Below are 26,247 nucleotides of genomic sequence, written 5' to 3'. Positions count from 1 at the left end.
TCCTCCTTGCATGTGTCATCAAAAGACGAAGATTTCACCATGATATTCTTGTTCAGTGTAGGAAGTAACCCCTCAAAGTGATAGCATTGTTTTTCTGTCATAATAATCAACAGATAAGTAATTTCAGCCATTTTGATGACCCCTCCACAAAGTGCCTTCCTCGGCCAGTCCTTCCTTTTCTCTTTCATTAATGGTAAAGTTTTTACTGCATGGGCATCTACACCCTTGGAGATGTTTTTGACTGCATAGGAAATGCCAGATGAGACTGAGCCACCACTAGCCAGGCGTCTGTATTTGCTATTTCGGTATGGGGCCCTGCCTCTCTAATCCGTCACTGCTAAGTGGGCAAAATCCCCTAGGTATAACTACCAGCGGTGCCCAGCATATGACGCTTCCAATTAATCTATTGAGCATGTCCTGTTCTTTTTGCTCGGTCTACATGAGCAGTAGGTGCCGTTGGATTCTGGCGCTATGCCTGAATATTGGCGCCAGAGAGCACGAAGAGACACTAAGAATATTAAGGACAGACTCTAGCAGAGTCCGGATTTTTTTACCTTACCTGTTATTTGTTGTGGAAAGCAAGGCAAAGAGTTTGTGCCCTACAAGAGAAGCAAACTAGCAATGACTCCATGATGTGCAATATTTCTATTCTGTATTCTATTTTTCTACAGACAAGCTGTTGTAACCTGAACAGCGTGTTTTTTCTCAATTGTATATTGTTTTACTTATTTATTTTGCACATGAATAAAAGGTTGTGTCAACTGATTTTTATTATAAGTTAGTGCTTGAGGCGTTCGGTTGTTCGTTTTTATTGTTATAACATGTTTTAATTATACCTTGTATGACTGTGTGTTTTCATGGCTGTCGAGCCGAAATAAAGGATTTTGAACTAAAATGAACTGATTACACAGGAAATGCTGTCTGTCCTCATGGAATGATCAGCTCTATCTCCTGATGTTTCTCCTCCTACAAGTGTGCCCTTTCATCATAGTAAACTGCCTCATTATGAACCTCATGATATCATCATTGTGTTAGCAGAACCAAGTAATGCCTATTCTTAAGAAAAGAATGGCGCCCCTTCACAAGGAACTATCTATATCAGACTCCAGCACCGCTTTTTGCACTGTACTTTCAATTTTTTTTACCAACATGGTATCTCCTTGTGTTTATCCTAGAGTGATGCAATGAAAAAATGAAATGCTGCTAGCTAGAAGGTGTCTGGATAGTCCAACATCTCACCCAATGCTCCCCCCTCTGAAAGAGTTCGGTGGGTTCAGCAGCCAACTCCTGGTATGTGGTAGGATTAATCAAGTCTCTTGACAGCTTTCTCCCTCCCCTCACTGAAACACAGTTATGACTTCTCGATCACTTCTTACTAATGTGCCTCCTTCGAATATATATAGCCCTTATAACGCACTTATTCTGCATACCTCTGGAGAGACCACACCATTCATGCATAGGGGCGCATTCTGCTGCTTGAGACCTCCAGGCCTGTTGGCTGAACATGGCCTGTATCTACAGTGACCATGTAGCATCTTGTTCTCACATATTCTTAGAGAACACATAACTTCTATGAGCACATGGCTTTATTCACCTCTAAACCATTGCACACATCATCTTCTGGGCATTCCTTGTAATAAGCCTTTGCCCCTGCATGTGTGGAAGGACAGCTTTTTGTTATGGTCTCTTGTTATCCAGTACAGGTATGTACTATCCAACTTCAGAATTGGATGGCTCAGAAAGGAAGAAGACACTGTCATAGGTCTTCTCTTCTTTTCTTTTGGATGGACCTCTGCACATCCACGAGCCCATTCATTAGGAAAAAATAACGTGTGGACCCCATTTCTCATGCATCATTCCATATGACTCCTTTAATTAAGTCATTTTAACTATTAACTTATCTAGTTCAGCTATGCTGTGCAATGCGTAAGGCATTTGATCATATATTAATAGGTAACAAAAGACCTATCAGTAAGACACAAGGAAAAACATAATAAAAATACATGTTCAGGCTAATGCAGACAGATTCCGCAGACAATCTCCGCAGACAATTTCAGTTGCTGTCACTTCATAGAAAACACTTTAAATCTTTAGTGTATCAGACGTTCTCAGCATTAGTAAGCATATATTTGTTTGAGTTCTACGCATGGATGCTAGAGTGAAATTAGAGACTGGTGGCAACTTGCCTAATTCTTTTGTACCATGGCTTCCTATCCTTGTCATTCACAAAGCTAGGACCATATCATGTACAATTTGTCGTGCTTACGAACACTCCTGTAAATACAATTGTAATTGCTATGGCTGTAACAACACTACACATATCCTTATGAACATATCCTTATGAGCCTTTAGTTAAATATTTGGCAACTCATCTGGACATAAAGTCCCCACTTTCTCATCTGGGCCCAGGTGACGGACCTTGTTTGTAGTTGAGAGTAACCAAGAGCTACAAATCAAATCACCCAGACATCACAGTTTCAATTTCAATCTTGGGAGTTAATATTGAAAATAATTGGTGTGAGTTTCAAATCTTTATTTAAAATCTTTTTGTATTAAAGAAAATCAATAAATGTATAATCAATATAAATCATTAATAGAGCAAGTGCATAAAGTGCGTTCTTTAAAGGAAAAAATCCTATTCTAATCTATGGAGAATGGGGATAAGCATCAATCAGAACACATACACAGCTACAAATTCAAGAGGCGTGAGCATGAAGCTTTTTAGTATAAAATCAAATCATAAAGCGGAACCTCCCATAAAGAGAGGTTCAAGAAACTCCGTAGAGTCTCAAAGAAGCATAGATTCAGGCAGGGAAGGGCCTCTCAGAATGAATCTGAGCAAAGGCTCTGTAGGGAATCTGGAAAGGAACTAATCAGAATCTCGAGGTCCGATAGCTATCTACAGTAGGAACATGCATTTTGATAACATTCTCATATAACAATTGAACAAGTTATTGGAGTTTTCAGTTATGTCATCCAATGAGATAGTGGTGTCTTCATGAGAACAGGAAAGCTTCTGTCTTCTAAGCAGTCAAGACACAATAGATCACAGTACTTAAACTTTTAGAAAGAAACATTATGTGAAACATTTGGTGAGTCGCCGATGGGTTCTCACCATTTACCACCTTTAAGACAGCTACAGTTCATTGTTAGGTTCCTGCATCACATTACAAGCCAATATGGTTCCCATCCATTTAAACAAATAAAGCTTCCTGTTCATATGAACATTCTACACAATTAAACTAGATATTTTAATATATTATTATATTCTAAGAAAACTATGCTTCTGGGAAGGTCGAAATCTAACATTTTCCTATTAAATCATGCACTGCATTTTTTAACTCGGCAGCTTTTCTGAATATTAACATCTCACATTGTTGACCTAGGTCAGGGTTTGTAAATAGAAGAAAAAACATTCTGCTGCCTTTCAAACTTAACAGGGATAAATGTCAAAGCCTAGTGCTCTCACTTGCTTTAAAACATTGTTTTTCACCTGAGGCCTACACATTATGTCTACATGTTAAATACATTAATTGTCATTATTTAAAAACGCTTTAACATCTGCAGTTCTGTTTTCTTGCAAACTCTTTAAAAAGTAGAATAAGCACAGATAGAGCGCGACTATTGGATCAACCCCATTCAGCAATTAGAATTACAGTAGTGTGCTTTTATGTTTTCCATTGCTCGGATGGACTCTCAAGGCAATTGTATTTTCGGAATGGTTACATTGTTCCATTTATGTTTGCAGTGATTTTGCCGATGGGGGCATCAAGTAGTCATTTTGTTGATTCCAGATATGGCACGAAGTGTAGCTTGTAACTAAGATACTGTGTATGTTAATTTGCTGCCACAACACTATATTTAATTGCTGATTTGTGGCTTTTTATTTAGGAAGTGATTGTTGGAGACAGTAATCTGTTATAAAGAGAAAGGGTGATTCTCTAATTGCTATTGTTTTAATTTGCTGCCATGGCACCATGTTGATAGTGCTAACTTTTTTGGTTCAGAAAGAATGCACATGTATGCTTTTTTAAACATACAACAAAAATAAGATCCTTTGCAGTATGTGTCTTAAATTCACTATTTACTTCTATTTACGTCTTTTTCTTAACGCCCTTCTTTGAAGGTACTGTTTTCTCTGTTCCTGCATTCTGTTCAGGTCAGGGCCTCTACGTTCATCTTTCAATTGGTTGTAAGACAGTATCTTGCTACATTATGGAATTTTCTTCCTAGATCAGTTGCTTACAGTGCCCAAATATTGTTCCACTATCAGCAACAATTTCCCAAAATAAAAAAACAGTCTTGTAGTAGTGTTCAATATGTTAAAAAATAAAACATGAAAAAATAAGTGCCAGGGCCCTCGTCAGGAGGCCACTTCCAAATGCACCGCTCATTTTGGCTGTCAGTGGTACCAAGTACATTGACAACACAATCACTAACCATCAGGTTTGACTGTTCTGGCGAATCCAGGTTCCCAAAGCTATACGAACTGCTATAGTGGAAAGTATTAGTCATATTTAATGTATATTGAATTCATAGAAAACTGTTAAGTGATTGTATCTAAATTGGACAGACATCGAAACCATGTGCCAGACTGTCATGAGAGCTAGTGTTGACAATTAAGTGTTGATGCCGAGCACTGGGATCCACCAGCTCAAATTAAGCACTGGAGTTGCCAATTCTTGTTGTTAGTGAGGGTTTGTCAGATTGTCAGCAATAATTTGTTGTGATTTTTTTCATTAAATGAATGTATGATGAGTGCACACAATTGATTAATGTCACAAAATAGACTATACAGCTTCCTTGGCCTTACTTAAAACGATTTACATCCCTAACAATGAACCAGCTACACATAACTAGAAAGATCAATAATTTTTTAACTGCATTTCTAGAATGTGATTGGTGAAACAATATCATTTTTTAACATCAGTTGAATATTTCCAAACTTTTACCACTTTCTTACACGTTCTTACACTGTGTCCTTTACTGTGGGTGTTGGGCATAGCCCTTCCAAGGGGATTTCCCTGAAACGTGTTGCCTTTTCCTTGTTTGTGGACTCTCTTTGCCTGACCTTAGGACTGTGGACACTTTGCCAGTGTACTGCAGAGGGAAAGTGCTCGCCCTTCCTACACATGCCCGGAGGGGGGCGCTTACATGATTGGGTCGGGGGCTGTACCCAGGAGTGCCCTGTAAAAATGTACATCACATACCCGGGCGGTACAGCCCTGGCTACTAGTGGGATGTTGCACTGAGTGAGCCACCCACCAGAATAGCCTGTCAATCATGTATCTGGCCTGACAATATAGGCCTGTGGAGGTGCAGTTGGGCTGGTGCTCAGGTTGGCACCTCTAACTCCGTAGCTAATCCTGAGTGGGCCATCCGGTACGCCCTAGAGTATCTCCTGAAGGGTGGGGCAGATGGTGGACAGAAGGCTGGGCAGGTACACATGGGTGTCCCATGTCCTGGTAGTGAAGAGCCCCCTTCCTAGAAGTTAGGCTCTTCTCATAGGGTTTTGCTGATTCTCTATCTTTTGGCCTTAGGATCCTGGGCACTTTCCTACCGTAGGAACAGTGTGAAAGTGCCCGCACATTTCCTACATATGCTAGGAAGTGGGGCTGGACAGTGTGTGCATGTGTTCCCACTGGTATTCCAGTCATGAGTCTAGCCTGTCATAGGAGGCCTGTGTGTGCACACTTCCATCTATGGTGTTCTTAAACACGAGTCCAGCCTGTCCTAGCAGGCCTGTTTGTGCACACTTGCACCTAGGGTGTTCTGAAATATGTGACCAGCCTACGAATGCAGGCTTGTGTGTGTGCAAGTAGACGTATACCCCGGGAGTGAAGAATACCCATGTGTGTTTTCACTACCTATGAGAGCTGCCCTGCCTGTAGGTTAACTTGGGATAAATTTACAATTAACTCCTAACTGCAATAATGGATTGAAATGGAGAAGCCTTGTAATGTTCCCTATCATTAGATTCGTCCAGACAAACCCCTTCCTATAGTAAAGGTGATTTTGTCAATAGTAACTTAGAAATGCCACTTCTAGAAAGTGGGAATTTCAATGCTCTAAAACACTTTTGTGTGCATTTTAAATTCAACTTTGATCCACACTGGAGTCTGGGGAAGCACATCTGTGCATTCGCAAGCGACAGCTATAAAGTGTGGGCACACAACTGGAATGACAGACCTCTGCCAATTGAATGCCTGGCTTGATAGATTGGAGGGAGAGGATTTGACACTTGATCTCTCTGGCCAGATCATGGCCCCACTAAAGATTAAGATCTGCATTCCACGGCCCCATCGTAGACAGGACTGATATTTAGGAGAGACATCTGTGGTGCAAAGGGGAACCCTCTAAAGCTCCCCGACATCAAAGGTACACTACAATGTAACTACTGGTGCCGCTCATCAGCCAGGGAGAGATACTCTTGTGGGGACACAGGACCAGAGCTACTGTACTGCGTAGTGCATATTACCAGAGAAATCTGTTGTGCACAAGGAGTTGTTGTGCCTTTGGAAGGGACTGCGCACTCTTCCTGAACTGTGGCTGGCTTTGGCCAAATGCCTGCTGTTGTGTGGCACTCCAAAGTGTGCTCTACAAGGGCCTGTTGGCTTGCCCCCTGTTCTCTGGTGGAGGTCTCAGGGACATCAAAGACCCTATGCGAGGGACCTTTGGCCTTCTACCGGTGACATCTGAAGAGTGGTGCCCTCCTAAGTGCCCTCATCATCTGCTGGATTCCACCTGTTAGCAGCAGTATAAGCGTCAAACTAGGTATTATTCCTGGACACCGGATTGCCTGGTGCAGATATCCAAAGTACTGCCCGCATTCAAGGAGTGTGGCCCTTCATTGTGGGGCCTCAACACGTATAAGAGCCTTGTTGGTGGTGAGCGGATTCCACTTCTTCGTCGATGGTGCCGCACTTCTCTTATTCGACACGCCAACTGCATGCTCATTGCGTGTGGTGTCCTTTTGACAGGTTTTGACCCTCAGAGGTGGGGATGTACCTGTAGCAGTGCCGCATTCTACCACGTGTGGCACCACTAAACTTGCGCCTCTGTGTGTGACTGGAATTGTTTGGAGCAACTCAAGTTATCCTGCACCAGACGTGGTGACACATTCCAGGGAGGTACGGAATTGGTAACTCCTCGTGTGTGACTGGAATTCTCTAGTGCAACTCAAGTCATCACGCATTAGATGTTGTGCCTCATTCCAGAGAGGTACGGAATTGGTCACTCTTTGTGTGTGATCAGAATTGTCTGGTGCAACTCAAGGCATCACACACCAGATGCTGTGCCTCATTCCAGGGAGGCACAGAATTACCAACTCAGGGGGCATGGAAGAATGGTTTTGTGTATGTCCCCATCGTTGATGGGATAGGGCCCGTGCCAGTAGGCACGGTGCGGAGACCTTTGAGTGAACTTTCCAAGTGGGGGGGCCAAACCTCCATTTGTCGACTGCTGCCTGATCAGCCTTTTTCCCCACCTTTCCCCGGGACTCTGAATAAGTGACTCTGGCCGCCATCGGCCTAGTACCTGGGGAAAGGGTTATTTCATCTCCGGCCCCTGGGGTGGGGTTCTAGGGGTTGGTTGAAGGGTGGAGCAGCCTTTGGGCCCACGGGGTCTTGCCAGTACAGTGACAACTAACCTGACGGTTATCAGTGCACTGCATTAAGGTGTTGGGAGTGAGCGTGTTCGAGTACGTGCTATACGAGCCTGCCTGATATCCATGGGACTGTGTGTTGCTGTGTGGAGTGAGTGTGTGGGTGTGACTGCCTGTGATCAACTGCACCACACAGCAGTGTTTCCGTACAGGCTGTTTCCTTGCCAAAAGATTATCGTGGTTGACATTGATGTTTACCCGTGAGGCCTAGGCCCACAAGGCTACTTAAAGGTCCTGTATTTATTGATGTGTACACATTGCTGCTATCGTTGTGAACCGGGGTGCACCCTATAACTGTATGGTATTGAATTGGAATAGTTGCTAGGGTGGGTCTCATACTGACACGTTCTGCATCGCATGGGGTGTTGGGAGGGAAAGTAGGATTTTTCGCAAGTGAACATACTGCTGATGTTGCTTTAACCTGGTTGGGCCTAGTACTGCTAGTGATATTTCTGAATTGATTTATGCCCAGAAGTACATGACTTACATGTCGTGTTTAGGCAATGTGTGTGTTGAACACAAATCTTCTTTACATATACAATGAGTGAAGTCTCTTTTGTGACGCTCAGTGTATTTATTGTGTAAGAGTGCTGTGCCAGTGCTTTACTCGTTGTTCCTATAAAGAGCATGACTGCTCAGTGCCAAGCTATCCAAGGGTTTGAGCGCAGGTTATACATTGAGTGTAATCACCCACACCTGACAGAGGTGGTAGGTTCTGCCTGGCAGGGCCTTGCCTCAGCCAACCAGAATATGCTGCTTCCAGAAGTTGGTCTTAAAATTCTCATCAAAATTCGAGATAGAGAGGGCATATCAAAGAAAAATGAATTCTATGCTCTGTGCTTACTCAATCACAGATACCATTCTTTCAAGATTGATAATCATAATAACTGTTGGAAATGGGGTCTCTAGTTGGCAGAGGTATACACCCTTGTCCAAGTAGGGACCACAATCCTAGTCAGGGCATGTTGCACACAATCCAAATTATCCTGTGTCCACCCTTTGGTAGCTTGACATTGAGCAGTCAGGCTTAACGTAGAAGGCAATGTGTAAAGTATTTGTGGAAGAAATCATGCAATAAGACAGTGAAAACACCATGAAAATATGCCACACGGGTTTAGAAAAATATAAGATCATTTATCTGGGTAAATTATGGTCAAAACGATCACGTTTTGATAATCCCAAGTTGAAATTTTACTTTTGCAAAGATAAGAAGAATCTTAAGTCTTTAAAATCAGCAATTGTCTCTTGTGTGCACAAAGTACCTGGTATGCGTCAAAATTACACACACGGAGACCGCAGATGAGGAGATAGTGGAAAAAGGAAGATGTGCGTCGGTTTTCGAGATGTGCACAGACGGTGCGTCGATTTTTCCCACATGGCAAGGGCTTTGCGTTGAGGTCCGGCGCGCAGACTTGGATCCTCACTGCGATGCGGGGTCTTTTGACCCCCAGGGACGATGCATGGAAATCCTGGGAATGCAGGACGAAGTCACAGGTGCTGTGTCGATCCAGTAGGCGATGCTTCAGAGTTTCTGTCGCACTGCAGGTGCTGCGTCGATTCCTCATGCAGGAAGTCAGGCTGCATTGTTCTGGCTCAGCGATGCATCGATCCAGTGGCTGTGCGTCGAAGTTCTGGTTGCAACACTGGCGCTGCATCAATCTCCACTCGGGGAGCCGGGCTGCGTCGTTCTGGGATGGCGATGCAGTAAGTCTTTCAGCCCTAGGCAGGCTGTGCGTCAATCGGTAGGCTGTGCGCCGATTTCTGCAGCACAAGGAGTTCATTTGAGGAGAAGTGTTTTTGGCTCTGAGACTCCAGGAACAAGAGGCAAGCTCAAGCACTAGGAGAGCACTTCTCAGCAGAGCCAGAGGCCAGCAATGAAGCAGGGCAACAGCAAGGCAGCAGTCCTTCACAGCAAAGCAGTCCAGGTGAGTCCTTTGGGCAGCCAGGCAGCTCCTCTTGGTAGGTTGCAGGATCTGGGTCAGAGTGTCTGTCCCAGGAAGTGTCTGAGTTTGTAGGGTCAAGGACCGAGTTTATATATCCAAAAGTGCCTTTGAAGTGGGGGAGACTACCCCCACGGTCCCTTTTCAGTACAGGTCTGTCTGCCAGAGTCCCAATAGGGGGTGTGGCAGTCCTTTGTGTGAGGGCAGGCCACTAGCCTTTGAAATGTATGTGTCAAGCCCCTCCGCCCTTCCAGCCCAGGAAGACCCATTCGGTATGCAGATGTGTGCAAGTGTGACTGAGCATTGTGGGTTTGTGGTTGTCTGGGTGAAATACACAAGGGAGTTTTCAACCAGCCCAGCCCAGACATGGATTGGAGACAGGATGTAAGGCAGAGATGGATTTTGAGTGCAGGGAAATGCTCACTTTATAAAAGTGGCATTTCTAAAATTGTAATATATAATTCAACCTCACCATTCAGCAGGATTTTGTATTATCATTCTGGCCATACTAACTATGACCTGGCTACCCCTTTCTGTTCAGAATCTACCACTCAAACAGTATATGAGGGGGTAGCCCTAATGTTAGCAGCACTCATAGCAGTAGAAAACAAATTTAGGAGTTGTCAACTACCAGGACATATAAAATACACTGGCATAGGTTCTGCCTTTTACCGACACAGCACCCTGCCCTATGGGTTATTTAGGGCCTAGCCTGGGGATGACTTACATGTAGAAAAAGGGGAGTTTAAGGCTTGGCAAGGACTTTTAAATGCCAAGTCGAAGCAGCAGTGAAACTGTAAACACAGGCCTTGCAAAGTCAGGCCTAAAACATGGTTAAGAGGCTACCTATGTGGGTGGCACAACCAGTGCTGCAGGCCCACTAGTAGCATTCAATCTAAAGGCCCTGGGCACATGTAGTGCACTTTACTAGGCATTTACAAGTAAATTAAATAATGCCAATTGGGTATAAACCAATGTTACCATGTTTTAAGAGAGAGAGCATATGCACTTTAGCACTGGTTAGCAGTGGTAAAGTGAGCAGAGTCCTAAAACCAGCAAAAACAGTGTCAGTGTCAGTGGAGGGAGGCAGGCAAAAGTTGGGGATGACCACCCTAAGTCAGGTAGTCAGGTCTAACAATAACGTTGTTTTTTTTGTGTTTTTTTTCAAAGTTAAAATCTCATACTTCCCAACCTGAGATTTAAATGGAGGGATAGAGTAATGCCCAATTCAGTGCCATAAAATGTCTTAAATGAATATAAGCTTGATGCATAGAAGAGTTTAAGATGTTGTTCTGTATGAGAAGATATACAAACTACTAACAAAAGATCAACACTAAAGCTGTCAGACATCTTTCAAGTCTTAGGTGCAAACTACAAATGTGTCACAGCAGATTCCTTTGCATATAGAATATCCCTAGGTGCAAGACTGGATCCATTGAGTTCTTCCAACATTGCTCCTATTTGCAGGTAGACAGCACCCTTTGGCTAAGAGGTGCTCTATACTGCCCCTGAAATGACTGTGCAGAGCCACATATATGCATCACCCAAACTCAGGCTCAGATCCTTACTTTCTGCACCCTATGCCTGCACCCATCTTTGTTGTTTTTCCAACAACTTCGCAATGTTGTTTTTTACAGTGTGCTAGGGAACAATGACCTGACTGAAAACAAACGGGTTCAAGTCGATCGGAGGCTGAAGGAAGCAGCCCATGCACCTTAAGCCTACCTCATGTGGTCCATGACAGAGTTCATGGGACCGCATGAGGGTAGGACTGTGGTGCTTAGACTCAGGGTGAATATGGGCACACTTGTTGCACATCTTAGTCATGGCCAAAGCCAATTTTGGACTGTGAGGTTAAACTCTACACTGCCAAGAATAATAAGTGGAAGCAATCCAAACAGAAGTCTCATTCCAGTTTACAGACCCAATTGTGGCCCTGGTCATGAGGCCACTCCTATGAAAAGTTCACTTTCTACTCCAAGTCTTTCAGTAATCAAAATCTGCGCATAAACATAAAGTGACTGACCGGGACTCCATCCCATGCCATCCTGCTAAGCTAAATTTAGTGTGAAGGCATAAAGGAGTTATGTTAAAGGTTGCACTCCCCTGATGCCTCTTGAATCTGTAATGATCACCCATTAGGACCCCCAGCTTCCTGAGTTTCCTAGGCTATTGTTGATCCTGTAGCAAATTGCAGTATTTAAAGAGGCCATGCCTCAGATTGTTAGTGTGTTTCCAGCTTTCTCTGGTGGTTTTTCAGTCCCCACTGTTGATGATGAGGAAGGCTACAGATTGCTGCCTCATTATAGTGGTGATGCTTTGTATTTAGACTTCTAAAATTACAGTGGGCTATACATATATTTTGGACACAGAGCTAGACTCTCTGCTTTGGCCACTGATGGAGGAAGGTGCTGGTTTGTAGGGTAGCTGGGATTATATAACTGCAGTTCCAACTAATGAGATGAAAACATATGGATTGACTGAGATTCTTCAACCAGTACCAGCTTCATCTGAGCCATTTATTGCCATTTAATGAAGCATTTACTAATGTGCTGCTGGCTACAAGGTCTAAGCCATGTTCATGCCATCATCAGTCAATCGACCTGTGGCTATGTGACAAAGACTGACTCCCGGTGACCCAGACTTTCTGATCAAGCAACCTGCACTGGGTAGGCTGATTGTTCAAGCTTCAAGTAAGTTACATCTAAATTATTTTCAGATTGATTCTTCAGGTAGGGAATCTAAGATGCCTGGAGCTTTCAGAAAGAATATTTTGTTTGACTAATCTAGCTCTTAGATCTATAAATTATATTACAGTTGAAATGTCTGAAAGAGCATGTCCAGGTAGAACATTGTCGCTGGCCCAAAAACTCACTAGTTTCTTCGCTGCCATACCATTAATATAATTTACCCGTGAGTAACCCCAGAGTACCTCCTTGTGAAATGATAATATTCAGTTTTGTCCTGAAAAGTCTGGATTGGAGAGCGAGAGAGAGATTCTTCCAGCTTCTATTGACCACTAGGGAAAGCCAATTACTCTTTTTGACTAAATCATCTCAATTTTGCACTATATCTGGCTTCATTGGCCTGAATTATTTCTTGTAGAATTCCACCTCCCTGCAACCAAAACTTTTTTTCCTCATTCATTTCAGAGTTTTTCTTCTTACAGTACTTTTCAAATGCATCAAGTGCTGATGATGTGAATTGTCATGGTGGGCAATGAGGGCTGTGCCATTTGTATATAGGAGACGCCTTTGCAGTTTCCCCCACACATTTGCAATAATATGTGCTACAGAGAAAAGAGTTGAAACTGGGATAAGAATTGATATCAGGCCATTAATAAAATTACTCAAACTATAGAGCCCAGCTCGACTGGATCAATCTAAGAACCCTCCTGTCGACCTAAGGAGAAAAGAATCATTTTGCTTTAAAGAACTCTAACCCACTAGGGGTACCTCTCACAGATTGCAGCACGCCCCATTCCACAACAGAACGACAAGGTACTCTATGATGAAGCATGCCACCAAGGGATTCCCCTGGTGGATGAGAGTACTTTAAAGCAATAGGATTATTTTCTTGTTGTATTCAAGAGAAATATACAATCCACTAAATATTTCAGAACATTAAGACTTGGGTACAGGTGGGAGGTTGATTGCGCCTAATTTCTGCTTTGCCCAAGGACAGAGGTGGTCTATGTAATTTCTTCCAGTGGAAGTGTTGGCATGTGTTGTTTTTACTCTTGCTAAAATTACCTAAGTGTGCTGGTGTTGATTATTTTCCTACACCAGCTTTGTCAAAGAGCAGTGAGAGTTTGTAATCTACCCCTAGTAGCTTTAGAACCCCCCTCACCTTGCCCAAGGACAGGGGGTGTGCCTTCGCTCTCACCTTACTGTGGGTGGATGTGGAACACCTTACTGCTGCCCCAGTGGCATCTTTGTAAATGCCACATACAAAAGAAAGGAACTGGGTTTGCTCTCTATGGCTTGCAGCATTTGGCAAGACACAGAGTACGGGTCAGATGTTGGCTAATCCAGTGATATCTCTGGAAACGCAGCCAAGTATTATTTTTTTTGTTGGATTAGGGTGCAGGGGTTGGACTAATTGCTCTCTACACAAGGGCAAATTGGGGGTTGGTACTAGCAAGCCCCCACCTTTAGGCAAGAGAGAGGTATACCATCACCCCCCTCTCTACTAGACTTGGGTGATGCAGTGTATGCAAGTGCTACTTCTCCCTCTGTCATTAGGACAAGGCAGGAATATCACCCCACTTAGAAATTGCAGATGTGAGACCACAGTACCTCCCCCCATCCAGAGCCTAGTAGTGGGGTGACAAAACCTCTTCTGTTTTTGGATAATACTGTTAGGAGAGCAATATTGACACCCCCATTTGTAGTCAGCGCTGTGAGAATCAGATTAAACGTAAGCAACCTCAGAGGGTCATTGTGGCAGCACTTGTGAAAATGTGGGCTTTAATTAAAATACCTCATTGCAGCACAAGGAAGCGAAGAAGAAAGAACCAGTCACCAATGGGGTAGGAGGGGGTGTAGTTTAAATGGGGTACAGAGTCAAGCAGTAGTAGACACTTGGCTTCTGTGCAACACCAGAGAGTTAGGTTGTTTTAGGGGTCCTAACTGCCCTGGTCCTGGCAGGAAACTTCAAGCACTGTGGGGATGAAGGTCCATTTTCTTTTTAAATCTCTATCTAGTCTGTGAGGGGCCAGCGAGAGACCTGTACAGGTGTTTGGAAGAAAGACCCACGCACTTATACATACTGTAGTAACAGCTTTTATGCTGTGCTGCTTGTTTTAAAAAAAGAAAATGTCAATTTTCATGAATATTAGTTGGGTACAAGTTGTCTAGTGCGCATGTGATTAACTAGTAGATGCACCTTTTTCTAATCTTATATTATTTGATAAAAATTGTTTTGTCAGAGGTGGTTAATGGATACATGCAGCATTGAGTAGTTATATTTTTAGGTCTGGCATTTGAGAACACTTTAGTTGTCTCGCCAAATTGTTTTTCCAAACAAATTGCATAGGAAACATGTGCAGAGGCTGTTTTGATAAGCAGGTTTTAGTCATTGATCTGTTAAATAGTTATTCACATTTTGCTTCGATCCACTACAGCATGGGGCATTGGATCAGTCACCTTTTCCCACTGGCTTGCTTCACTTTGAGTGTCTGCATGAAGCTGTGCACATTGTTCACATTTGCCTAAAAATAGTTAATTTCTTTAGAGTGACAGCGATGGTTCGAATTGTGTTTTTTTTTATTTTCATATTTACTTTAAATACCAGCTATATATTTGAGTTGTAATTCGGGTGCCTCAAATTAAATTGTGATTTATTTTCTCTTTTTTTACATTGTAGCTGCCTGAGTTTTGGCTTTTTTTGGTTAGGTGGACTTATCGTCCACGAATAATAAATAAGCAAATGTATTGCACAACTGAAGAGCTTGTTATTCAGAAAAATCACTAGGAAAAACAGCTGCATCACTGATAAATCTTTTTTAAATTAAAAAGTTTATTGCAAGCACGTGGCGCCCACACGTAGAAAGTTCAATGTTTTCTTTATTTCTTTTCTTTTTTTGTGGCACATTCTTGCAATAAAAAATAGAATAAATTAAAAATAAATGTCACCTAATTGTCAAGGCCAAATTGACAAAGCTTGTTGCCTTTTCCTCCACAATGGCTGGACATACAACTTCACCAAACCAGCCAAGAAGAAACACAAAATGCAGAGGAAGCCTTCCCATTAAAATGTGGTGAACTTTCCTTTTGTGGTTTTAGAGATATTTGTGGCGAAATGTTTGTACGGGAAAACCCTTGTTATCTGAAAAAGTGAACTGTCTTTTGATCAACTTGTAGCTTTTAAACCGTTCACCAGCTTGCACCAAATGTTGCACTTGCTGAAGGATCGAGTGATTAACTACGTCTCCCAAGTTTCGAGCACGTTGGTCAAATGGTGGCAGAGCTATTAAGGAGGAAAAGGTTTTTTTTTAATGGAGTCAGGTGCCGACCAGAACTATGGACTTGCACCTTGTCAACAGAAGCAGTACATTAGAGAGGTTATACTTTATTTCTTTTTTAGTTGTGCTGAGTATCAGGAACAATATTACTGTAAACCAAAGACATCTGTTGGCTTCATAAAATATCGCGTCCATAAATGATATTGCAATTAATTTAAAAACAATGCCAGTTTAGGGATGCAATATTGCCTTTTAAAAAAATATGCAATCTAATTACTGTCCTGTATATACTTTGGAACCCCCAACTTCCGTGCTGCCCTAGCTCCACATAAAATTATATTGTACAGCCAATCCGGTTGACAATGATTTGGAGAACATTAAAAGGGAGAGTCAGTCAGGGTAGAGGGAAAGGTGGAGTCTCACTTCTCTGGTACCTCATAGGTAACCTTGGTCAGCATATATTGAAGTCTTATATGGCCCAGCCTACAGTGGATGATTTTACACGTTGAACTCTAGACATGCTCACAACATCACACAAGTTTAGTAAAATACTCTACACAACTTTCTAATTCCCTTTTATTTTTACTTGATTCCAGTATTCCTGGATCTAAAGACAATCTTCCTGAATGCAATCTATGGAACTGTATGGCTGAGCAGCATTTTGGCAGGAGAGCATATAATCTCAAGCGAAGGCTGCATTTGACGTGTGACATGACACAGCAAGTGCCTGTCAGTGCAGATTAACACCAGGAGGCCCGAATGGCGCTTCCGATCTGGTTTCCAGACAGAAGGTGAATCTGGTTCAGTGGTCACATATGCACGTGGGGCACTCTGTCGTTCCGAATAAAGGGAGATGGGCGAGAGGGGGGACGTGAGTGCAAGAGAAATAAAACATTTTAACATAGTACTTTCCACGGCCAGATTTCCACAGAATGTGTTCTACACACATGATGGACATTTAATATGAGCACTGTTATATTGATCCTTTCTTAAGGGTATCCTCGCAACGGCTGTGCTTCCTCTTGTTGAGTACTACCTTTGTTTTCTGGTAATCCTTGAATATTTCCCTCTTTTGCAATTGTAGAAAGGTAAGTCTATGGAATGATTCATTATTTACTCTTTAGCTGTGCTTAAAAAGTGCAGAGCTTAGTGTAATATCGTGTAATTAATACACTATTAATTAACCCATATCACACCGAATAACCTTCTGGATCAAAGCACTATTGTGCTTGCCACCACATCTACCTTTCTTAGTAAATATCTGATAGTCACAGGTTCGTCAATGAAAGTTAAGTTCAGTTTTCAGGTCTAATCTCGAATGCCTCACGTTGTTTCTGGTTCAACCAACCCCCTTTATATAACCTTTGGATCAAAGTAGATCTCCTAATGCTTCATCTCTGTTCTTTGTATCTGCTTCTTGGTTTACATTGAAGAGTATGAGTTTTGTAGGCGCTCAAATATGTAACAACTTGCTAATTGCAACAAAGAGATCGACGTGTTAAGGAAATTAAATGACAAGGGCATGGGGGAAACCCCAGGTTTTAACAGCTTTATCAAACGCAAGGTAAGTATCTATATAAAAGATGGAGACCATGGGCCTGTCAGGTGCTTTGCACCGATAAAGTGAAAGCGACGGCCTCCCGTTTATGCTTCCTTGAAGGATGGAAAGATCAGCACAAGAAGAAGAATGATCAGAAGTAAACGAGAGGGTGAGGGAGGTTTGAAATGTGATGCAGCTACCAGGCCCTGAATTTATGGAAAAGAGGAGGGACAAGGCGCATGCTCTTAAAGATGATATAGCTGGAGACGGTAGGCCATTGGGAACTAAAAAGGTGGGCATGGCAAGGAAGGCTGAGAACAAGACTTGGAGCATCATTCTCTAATCTCTAGAGATAGAAACTGTTTTACCAGCCTCAAGTCGGAAATATAGTGAATTAGAGTAGTCAAGCCTTGACAAAATTAATGCCTCAGTCACAGACTGTCTGGAAGAAGGGAGACACAGAATAGGTTTATAAGGGAGGCAGATGGAGAAAAACAGGTGAACGTCACCTAACCTAGAGGTAGGAAGAACCTATATGTTAAGGAGGGTTCGGCTTAAGGAAGAGCCCTGAGGGACTCACTAAAGGGGCTGACCACCTTCAGAGATGAATGTTGAAACAGTATTAAACACTGCTGATGGATCTAGTGGGAACAATGCAAAGAATATTAACAGCATGGCTGCTTCAGTACAGTGCAATGGCTGAAAGCAAGATTGAACAGAAACAAGAATTACATTATTTACCAGGAAACTGAAGCTGGGAGAGGTATGAAGTTGAAACGAGTCTCAAATCCTGTTTGCAGATGGTGTCTTTATTTGTAGGTGTTTAGAAATCATTGAGTCATCGTGGAGATACAGCCAACACGTGTTTCGTCACACAGGTGACTTCATCAAGGCTGGGGCAGCTGGCCAAAGTGAGTAAGTGGTGATGTTTAGTAGCGAAGTTGCTCTGTGATCAGTTGAGTGGGCTGAGTATAGTGGTAAAGCTGTAATTAGTATGGCTGCGCCAAGGCAGCTACAGGTACGTAGGTAGAAAGCTTGTGTGATAATGCAGATAGAGGAGGCCCTGATAAGCCTGTAATCATAACCAGGAAGAAGAGTAGCGGTGAGCTTTCAGGTAGTCGCGAGATCGTGTAATGTATTACACGATCTCGTGACCATCTGCAAACAGGATTTGAGACTCGTTTCAACTTCATACCTCTCCCAACCTACAGAACGACACCAGGAATATCTATTCTTGCTTTACTGTTGGACATTACTTTCTGTGTGCTGTGGCCATCTTTTCCCATTTTATTCTAGGGTACTCCCGGGTAGTAAGGCACTGGGCCGTTTTGCACTGGACTTTGCTCGTACTTCTTTACTCTGTTAAAACTATTTGTTTACTGCCTAGAGGTGCGGCGCCTCTCACCCTTACTACCCTCATTTCTCTTTTGATGATTTGAAATATTTAAAGATTTTATTTCGTGAGTTAGTTGAACAAGAAACCCTGGAGGCATACTTTGAGGCTCTGGAAAATGTCACTATTTTTTTATGTTTTCTAAGTTCAGTATTAAAAGATTCACAAGTAGCTATAGAATAATTGTATCTCCAGAGTTATTCAGAAGCCTTATACTTTCTCTTCCTTAGTCAGTGAATTTCAGTGGAGTGACAGTGGTGTCTACTGTGAACAGTTTTAATGGGGAGCTGCAGCATCAAAACTAGGATCCACAAACAATAGAAAAGAGAAGGAATGATTTTAAAATAGAAACAGAAGTTGTCTCGTAGGTGATTGCCATGTAGAGTCATAAGTATTGATTACATGCTGCGACCTCACCTCATGCGAATGAGGTCAAGAAGTTGCTCGTCATCGAGAAGTGCTGGTTTGCTGCCAGGATCTTGCGGGCAATCGACATTGAGGACCAAACGTCGATGGGAGAGGTCATTGTTGACATCAAGGAGAGAGACAATGAAGAGAAGAAGAATCTATTCCTCTTCCGATTCGTCACCTTCCCTGGTGATTCCTCCATCTCAATCACCACCGCTATCATCTCCTTCTCAAGCTACAACTCCTACGCCATCAACACCTCTACCGCAACCACCTCGGGTGCGTCCTCAACTAACAGCACCTCCGAGGGTATTGCCTTCTCCAGTCCCCAGGACAACACCAGCTCCTAGAACACCAACGCATTCCAGATCGCACCACTATTCCCGTCATATACATCGAGAAGTTCCTCTACTACGTCAAGACACCAGAGTCATGGTTCTCAACATAGAACAAGATCAAGTTCCGGGAGACAGCGTTCTGATTATTCCACCTCTTCCACAAGAGACTATTCTCCTACTTAATGAACTCACCCCCATCTCATGCCTCTCCAGTGGATGACATTAATACCTTCCAAGAGGTTCTAGTTCATGTTGCTACAATGCTTAATGTACCGATGTCGGCCCCCGCACCGTCCACATTGCTAAGTTTTGAGACGCTACCTCAGCGTACAGCTACGAGGCCATTACTTCCATTGGTACCAGGTCTCCTTGAACCAGCAGTCGATTTATTCTTCACACCAGCCAGCATCAAGCCTGCTGCATCCAGGCTTCAGAAGAAATGCAGGCCTCCAGAGCAAGACCCATTATTTCTTCATGCTGATCCTCCGCCCAACTCTGTTGTTATTTTAGCAGCAAAGAAAGTCCATTCCACTTCTCCATCATCTTCCTCTCCTCCAGATAAGGAGAGTTAAAAGTTGCATTCAACCGGCCGCAAAGTCTGTAGTACTGCGGCCATTTCAATGAAAACAGCTAGTGCGACAGCTCTCTTGGGAAGGTATGACTGTGCACTGTGGATTCAATCCAACAATTCCCCGACCATCTACCAAAAGACAAGCAAGAAGATTTCTTAGAAATCATAAATGAGGGTGCAATGGTTCCCAGCCAGATCATAAGTGCGGCTATGGATTCATCCATCATTGCTTCTCATAGCTATTGCCATGGAGTTAACTTGCAGAGACTCGTTTGGCTCCAACTAACATACCTGAAGGCAGAAGCGCAACACCGCATTCAAAATTTGCCATTCTAAGGTACCACTCTGTTCGGCAGTCAAGCTGTTGATGAGATAGCAAGGATTAAGGCTAAATTGGACATGTTAAAAGCTGTGGCTCCAGAAAAACCAAGAGAACAACGGTAGTCATACCAACCCTATCAGCGTAGGTTTTGTTCTAAGACGCTTCAAACCCCTCATTGGCTCCCACGTAGATCCCAGCAACATCAATCTCAGAGATTCTGCCAGCTGCAGTGCAAACAAACAAGAGGACATTCTTCACAACAGCCCATCCAAGGTGCAAAACAAACAACAGCTTTGAAACCTTGAGTTCTTTTTCCCCCCTTCTCCTGTTATCCACTCCAGTAGGGGAAGCATCACATTTTATATGGAAGAGTGGCAACGTATCACAACAGACGCCTGGCTTTTAAATATTGTCAAGAATGGTTACTTTCTCAGATTTACTGCCCCACCTCTGTCCATTCCACGAAAACCATCCACTTCACATCTAGAATTGCTCAGGATAGAAGTCAACATCTTGATACAAATGAAGGCACTGGAAACCGTACCCCACAGTCAACGCGGGAAATGGTATTTCCTCCAGATACTTCCTTCTATCGAAAAAAGACAAACACAAATTCAGACCCATTTTCGATCTCCAAGTCACAACAAATGGAGTCGGAAGGAGAAACTTTGCTCCATCTATCTTCAAGATGCATACTTCCACATTCTCATCACCAGGGAGAATCAGAAGTTTCTCACGTTCCTCCTAGGTTACGAACATTATCAATACGCAGCTCTTCCATTCAGCCTCAAGTCAGCAACCAAATGCATGACTGTTGTGGAAGTTCATCTAAGAAAACACTGAGGGGGTCATTCTGACCCCGGTGGGCGGCGGGAGCCGCCCGCCTGGAGGGAACCGCCAGAATACCGCTGCACGGTCAAAAGACCGCCGCGGTTATTCTGGGTTTCCCACTGGGCTGGCGGGCGACCGCCAAAAGGCCGCCCACCAGCCCAGTGGGAAACAGCCCTCCATGAGGATGCCGGCTCCGAATGGAGCCGGCAGAGTGGAGGATGTGCGACGGGTGCAGTAGCACCCGTCGCAAATTTCACTGTCTGCAATGCAGACAGTGAAATTCAAAGTGGTGCCCTCTTACGGGGGCCCCTGCAGTGCCCATGCCACTGGCATGGGCACTGCAGGGGCCCCCAGGGGCCCCACGACACCCCTCACCGCCATCCTGTTCCTGGCGGGCGGAACCGCCAGGAACAGGATGGCGGTGAGGGGGTCGGAATCCCCATGGCGGCGCAGCAAGCTGCGCCGCCATGGCGGATTCCCATGGGCAGCACACGCACCGCCGACTTTCCGTTTCTGGCCGCGGCTGTACCGCCGCGGTCAGAATGCCCGGCGGAGCACCGCCAGCCTGTTGGCAGTGCTACCGCCGACCCCGGCCCCGGCGGTCCTTGACCGCCGGGGTCAGAATGACCCCCTGAATCTTCATCTACCCCTATCTAGACAATTAGTTCATAAAGGCGACCACTTTTCAATTGGATGTGCCATCTGTTTCATTGATTGGGTCTTCAAGTCAATCTTACAAAGTGAACGTCAACACCAGCACAGATGTTACACTACTTGGCGGCCACCATCTACACCATTCACTTAAAGGTGTATCCTTCAGAGGAGGGATGCTTATCGATCCATCAAAAGTGTCAGGCTTTCAAGAAAAATCCTCAGCCAACAGCATGGGAGGTCTCATCTCTCCTAGGCTCGATGGCCACCTGCTTCTTTCTTAATCCAACAAGTCCCTGCTCAAACAATTGTAACGGAGGCTTTGTTGTTTGGAGGTGGTCCATGTGGACTCCTTATCCAGATTCAAGGCTCTTGGTCCCAGAGGGAGATGACGTACCACATCAATCTCCTCAAACTCCATGCAGTACATCTGGCTCTCAAAGCCTTCCATCCATCATTCACTACCGATACCTTGTTAGTTCAAATGGACAATTCAACCACCATGTATTACCTGAACAAACAGGGGGGCACCAGATAAAGGGCCTTGTCACTACAGGCCTAGGCAGTTTGGAAATGGCTCTTGGCCAGGGACCTAAACATAATAGCAACTCACCTACCAGGAGTCCAGCATGTCCAAGAAGACTCTCTCAACAGATCTTTTGAAGAAAACCATGAGTGGGTCTTACACGAGGACGTAGTTCAAAATATTTTCCAATAGTGGGGCATCCCTTTCTATAGACCTGTTTGCCACACCAGAAAACAAAAAATGCAGTGACTTTGCATCCAGGTATTACCATCCAGGGACACTAGGGAATGCTTCTGTGGATCAGCTGGTCCGGCAAATTTCTTACGCCCTTCCACCAATACCCCTGGTCCAGGCAGTCGTGATCAAGCTGTCCCATTCCAGCCCAAAGATGATCCTAATTGCTCCAGAGTGGCCATGGCATTGGTGATTCCCGGAACTTCTTCACTGGTCGCTCAGTCCACATTTCAAGCTGCCATGCAGACCAGACCTACTAACCAAGTTCAGAGACCAGATGAACACCCCAATCTCTCCTCCTTGAATTTGGCAGCATGGCTCCTGAGTTAGTGCAGTATGGGCACTTAAACTTGCCACAAGACAGCATGGAGATCCTCAAGGAGGCTAAGCAACCTTCCACTCGCTCTGCCTATGCCTTCAAGTGGAAGAGATTTTGCATCTGGTGTTCCTCCAAGAACGTGGATCCCACTACTTGCCAAGAAGATGTGATTCTGCCATATCTTATACATTTGGCTAGATCTTTCTTGCCGTTCTCTACAATAAAAGTTCACCTGGCAGCTCTTACTGCCTACAGGAAATGTCCATCACAAACCTCTTTTTTCCAATCCCAGCCATAAAGGATTTTTAGAGGGTTTGAAATAGGTTTTTCCTCCCAATAGATGACCCTCACCTCCTTGGGAACTTAAAATAGTGCTTTTTCGCCTTATGAGAGATCCCTTTCAACCCATCCATAAGGCTTCCCTACAACATCTCATGTAGAAAGGCAGCTTTCCTGGTAGCGATAACTTCAGCTTGCCACGTTAGCGAGATACAAGCAGTTTCCTCTCATGAACCATATAGTGTCTTTCATTCTAGCAACGTGTTTATGAGAACTCATCCGAAATTACTTCCTAAAGTAGTGTCAGACTTTCATGTAAACCAAACCATATCATTGCCTACTTTCTTTCAGAATCCTTACTCCAGCAGAAAGGTCTCTCCACTCCTGAGATGTTAGGACGATTCTGAAATGTTATCTTCATAAAACTAAAAATATTCGCTGAACAGACCAATTGTTTATTAACTATGGCCCAGTATGCACTGCCTTGGCTTTGTCCAAACAATCCATCTCTAGACGGATAGTTTCTTGAATTTTATTGTGCTTTCAAAAAGCTAATAAAAGCCTACTAGCTAAACCTAAAGCACACTCCACGAGAGGGAAAGCAGCTACTGCTGCTTTACTTCGTAACATCCAGATTCCAGAAATTTGCAGGGCTGTCAGCTGGGAATCAGCACATAATTTCACCTAACATTGCTGTCTAGACTCAGATGCTAGACCTGAGGCTCAAGTAAGACAGGCTTCTCTTAGAAATCTGTTTGCCTAATCTTCCAATAAGCTCCTATTTCTCCTCCACTGTGAGCTTCAGGGAGTGGCTTGCTACTCTTTTTAGTGCTTATGACTATACATGGAAATCCCCTATGAGAAAAGGAATAGTTTCTTACTTGTAACTCCTGTTCTCTTGTAGGGGAAATTCCATGATAAGTTTTAAGCAACCTGCCCTCCTCTCTGTTGGAGTAATCAGAGGTAATTTTGCGGTCTTCATAAGTTTCAGGTAGCCTTCAAAAAGAACTGGAGCTACTGCCACCAGCTGAGCATGATGGAATAGAGGTAATCTCCGAGGTTTTAAGGCACAGTCTCTATTTTAGCCATGTAATTGCAGCCTATGAGTCTCCTCTGCCCTGCTCTTCCTCATCTCTATCATTACAAAAGGGGTGTGTGAAGAAGATTTATTCTGTTTCTAAAACATATAAAATGAAACATTTTCACGAAAATTTGCCCTATTTTAATTTCAAGATGAAGAATTGAGCCAATACACCCTACATATACAGGCTGCATTATGTCTTTGCAGGCCTTACTGAAGAAAGGCTAAAATTTCCATTTAGGAACACATACTGAACATCTGCTTAGGGGTCCCCACACGTGGGCCGGACTATTAAGGACTTATGACTTATCATGGAAATTTCCCTACAAGAGAACAGGAGTTACCAGTAAGTAACTATTCCTTCTGGGAAATTTGAAGTGTAAAGAAGGCTGTGTTCGAAGCCTTTGGAGAGCCCAAATGAAAAGCATAGCTGCTTGATCAAACCAGACAAAATGTAAGGAGTTTAAAAAAAAACATTTGTGTGCAGTCTGCCAAAATTAAATTTAGATTATGACCAGCATTGAGTATGTTGGGCTTCTAATTGTGTGAGTCCGAGGTTGATAGAGAGTCTATACATTTTGAGGATTCCACTGATTATGAGTGGCCTAACCAGATATTATGTTACTCAAGAATGGCTATATTTCCACTATTGTAAATGAATGACATTAGTAAATTAGGGAAGGTATTGATAAAAACCACAGTTCGGTGGTACACTTCAACCCCTTTAAGTATAGAGGATGATGGTATTCGATTGAATTCAGTAGAGGGTCAATGTTTGCTTTGAGATAGTATGCTGCAAACAAACATCTATGTGAATCAATTGTTAAATTATTGAGGTCACTCCCTGGAGCTTTCCGAAGCCCCAAAAGGACATTTTGACATTTTCAAATAGGGTGAAAACCGGCATTTGCCTCACTGCTTCTATTCTAAGTTATATCCAGGTAGCGGGGAGTGTTAGTGTCAGACAAAACCTGCAAGAAAATCAAATCTTCCATGTGCATTTGTTACAAAGAGCCCCATAGGTTCCCCAAAATTTGTATGCATACACACCAGTTGCCGTTTGACACTACATGATCACAGTGCTTAATTTGTAAATAAAAAGGTGCCGATGCCCACAGCCCTTCACTTAAACATCCTGCTGCTGCAATTAAATGTGTGAACACGGAATACTGAGGCAGCGTAATCCTAAAGCCATCTCGGGCCTCTTCAATCCATATACACCCTACCCCTGCCCCTTCAGCTCACCCTTGCAGCTTTCTACTTTCTCCCTTTGTGACGCTTTTTCGTTGTTCTCTTCCTCTGTCTTTCCCATTTGTGTCTTTTGGTTGCAGCAAATGCTTGAGGCAGAAGAATAAGCCCCGCCCCGGAAAAATAAGTGCCGGTGCTCAGCACCGGAAACAACAAGCACAAATTAAGCACTGCATGATTACTTCTTCTACATTAGTCCGAAAAACATATGCGTTTGAAAGATTATAATATTATCAATAGCTCAGTAACTATTACACATTCCAGGACAAATGTTAGATAAGCCCCAATTACATTTCATTTCACATCCCTATTCACTTAGTCCTGCTAAAATCCTAATAAGTAATAGTTATCTGCCTACTAGCAAAGATGCAGAATCCATCTGCCTTGTCTACAGGTGGGATTGATTTCTGACTCCTCAGAGTAGGTTCGGAGACACATTGAGTGGAACTCTCCTTTAGCGCCTTGTGAAATATATTAGATTATTCCTTGCCTTAAACATGTTATAAATGAAGGCCATTTTCATAGTTATGAAAGCCTTTCTGCCGTTGATAAGCTCACAAATGATGAATCACACAAGCAACACCACTGCCCTCTGAGAAGACACAGACACATTCCTCACAGCTCCGTGTGCTAGTAGGAGCCTTGTTGTTGCAAATGTGGTATCATGGTATGTTCAGCTAGTCTCGCACGTTGTGTAGCTCAACAATGCAGGAGCTGTCAGCCTGAGCAAGACACTCCACTCATCAAATGAGTGACTCGTTAAGGTCTTGGATCAGCATCCACATACTCTTTTCAAAATCATCTGACCTCTAAGTGTCCTCTTAGATGAATAGTTGGTCTGAACCCATAGGGCATGTCCTGATATTAGATTGGGATACTCCCGGATACCTTTCCTTCAACTCTTCAGATACTGAGTGCCCTCCAGAAGATCAGAGAGC

At 43.5% G+C, this 26,247-nt stretch overlaps 1 protein-coding gene across 2 annotated transcripts in view; it reads left to right on the top strand.

Moving 5' to 3' along the window:
• CFAP46 (cilia and flagella associated protein 46) overlaps positions 1-26,247 on the top strand; it is a 1,580,346-nt gene that overhangs the window by 469,969 nt on the left and 1,084,130 nt on the right. The window lies entirely within an intron of this gene.

This window comes from Pleurodeles waltl, chromosome 6 (assembly GCF_031143425.1).
Source record: "Pleurodeles waltl isolate 20211129_DDA chromosome 6, aPleWal1.hap1.20221129, whole genome shotgun sequence".
Classification (NCBI taxonomy): Eukaryota; Metazoa; Chordata; class Amphibia; order Caudata; family Salamandridae; genus Pleurodeles; species Pleurodeles waltl.
The sequence above is the reverse complement of the archived record's forward strand: the minus strand, read 5'-3'. Positions and strand labels throughout refer to the sequence as shown.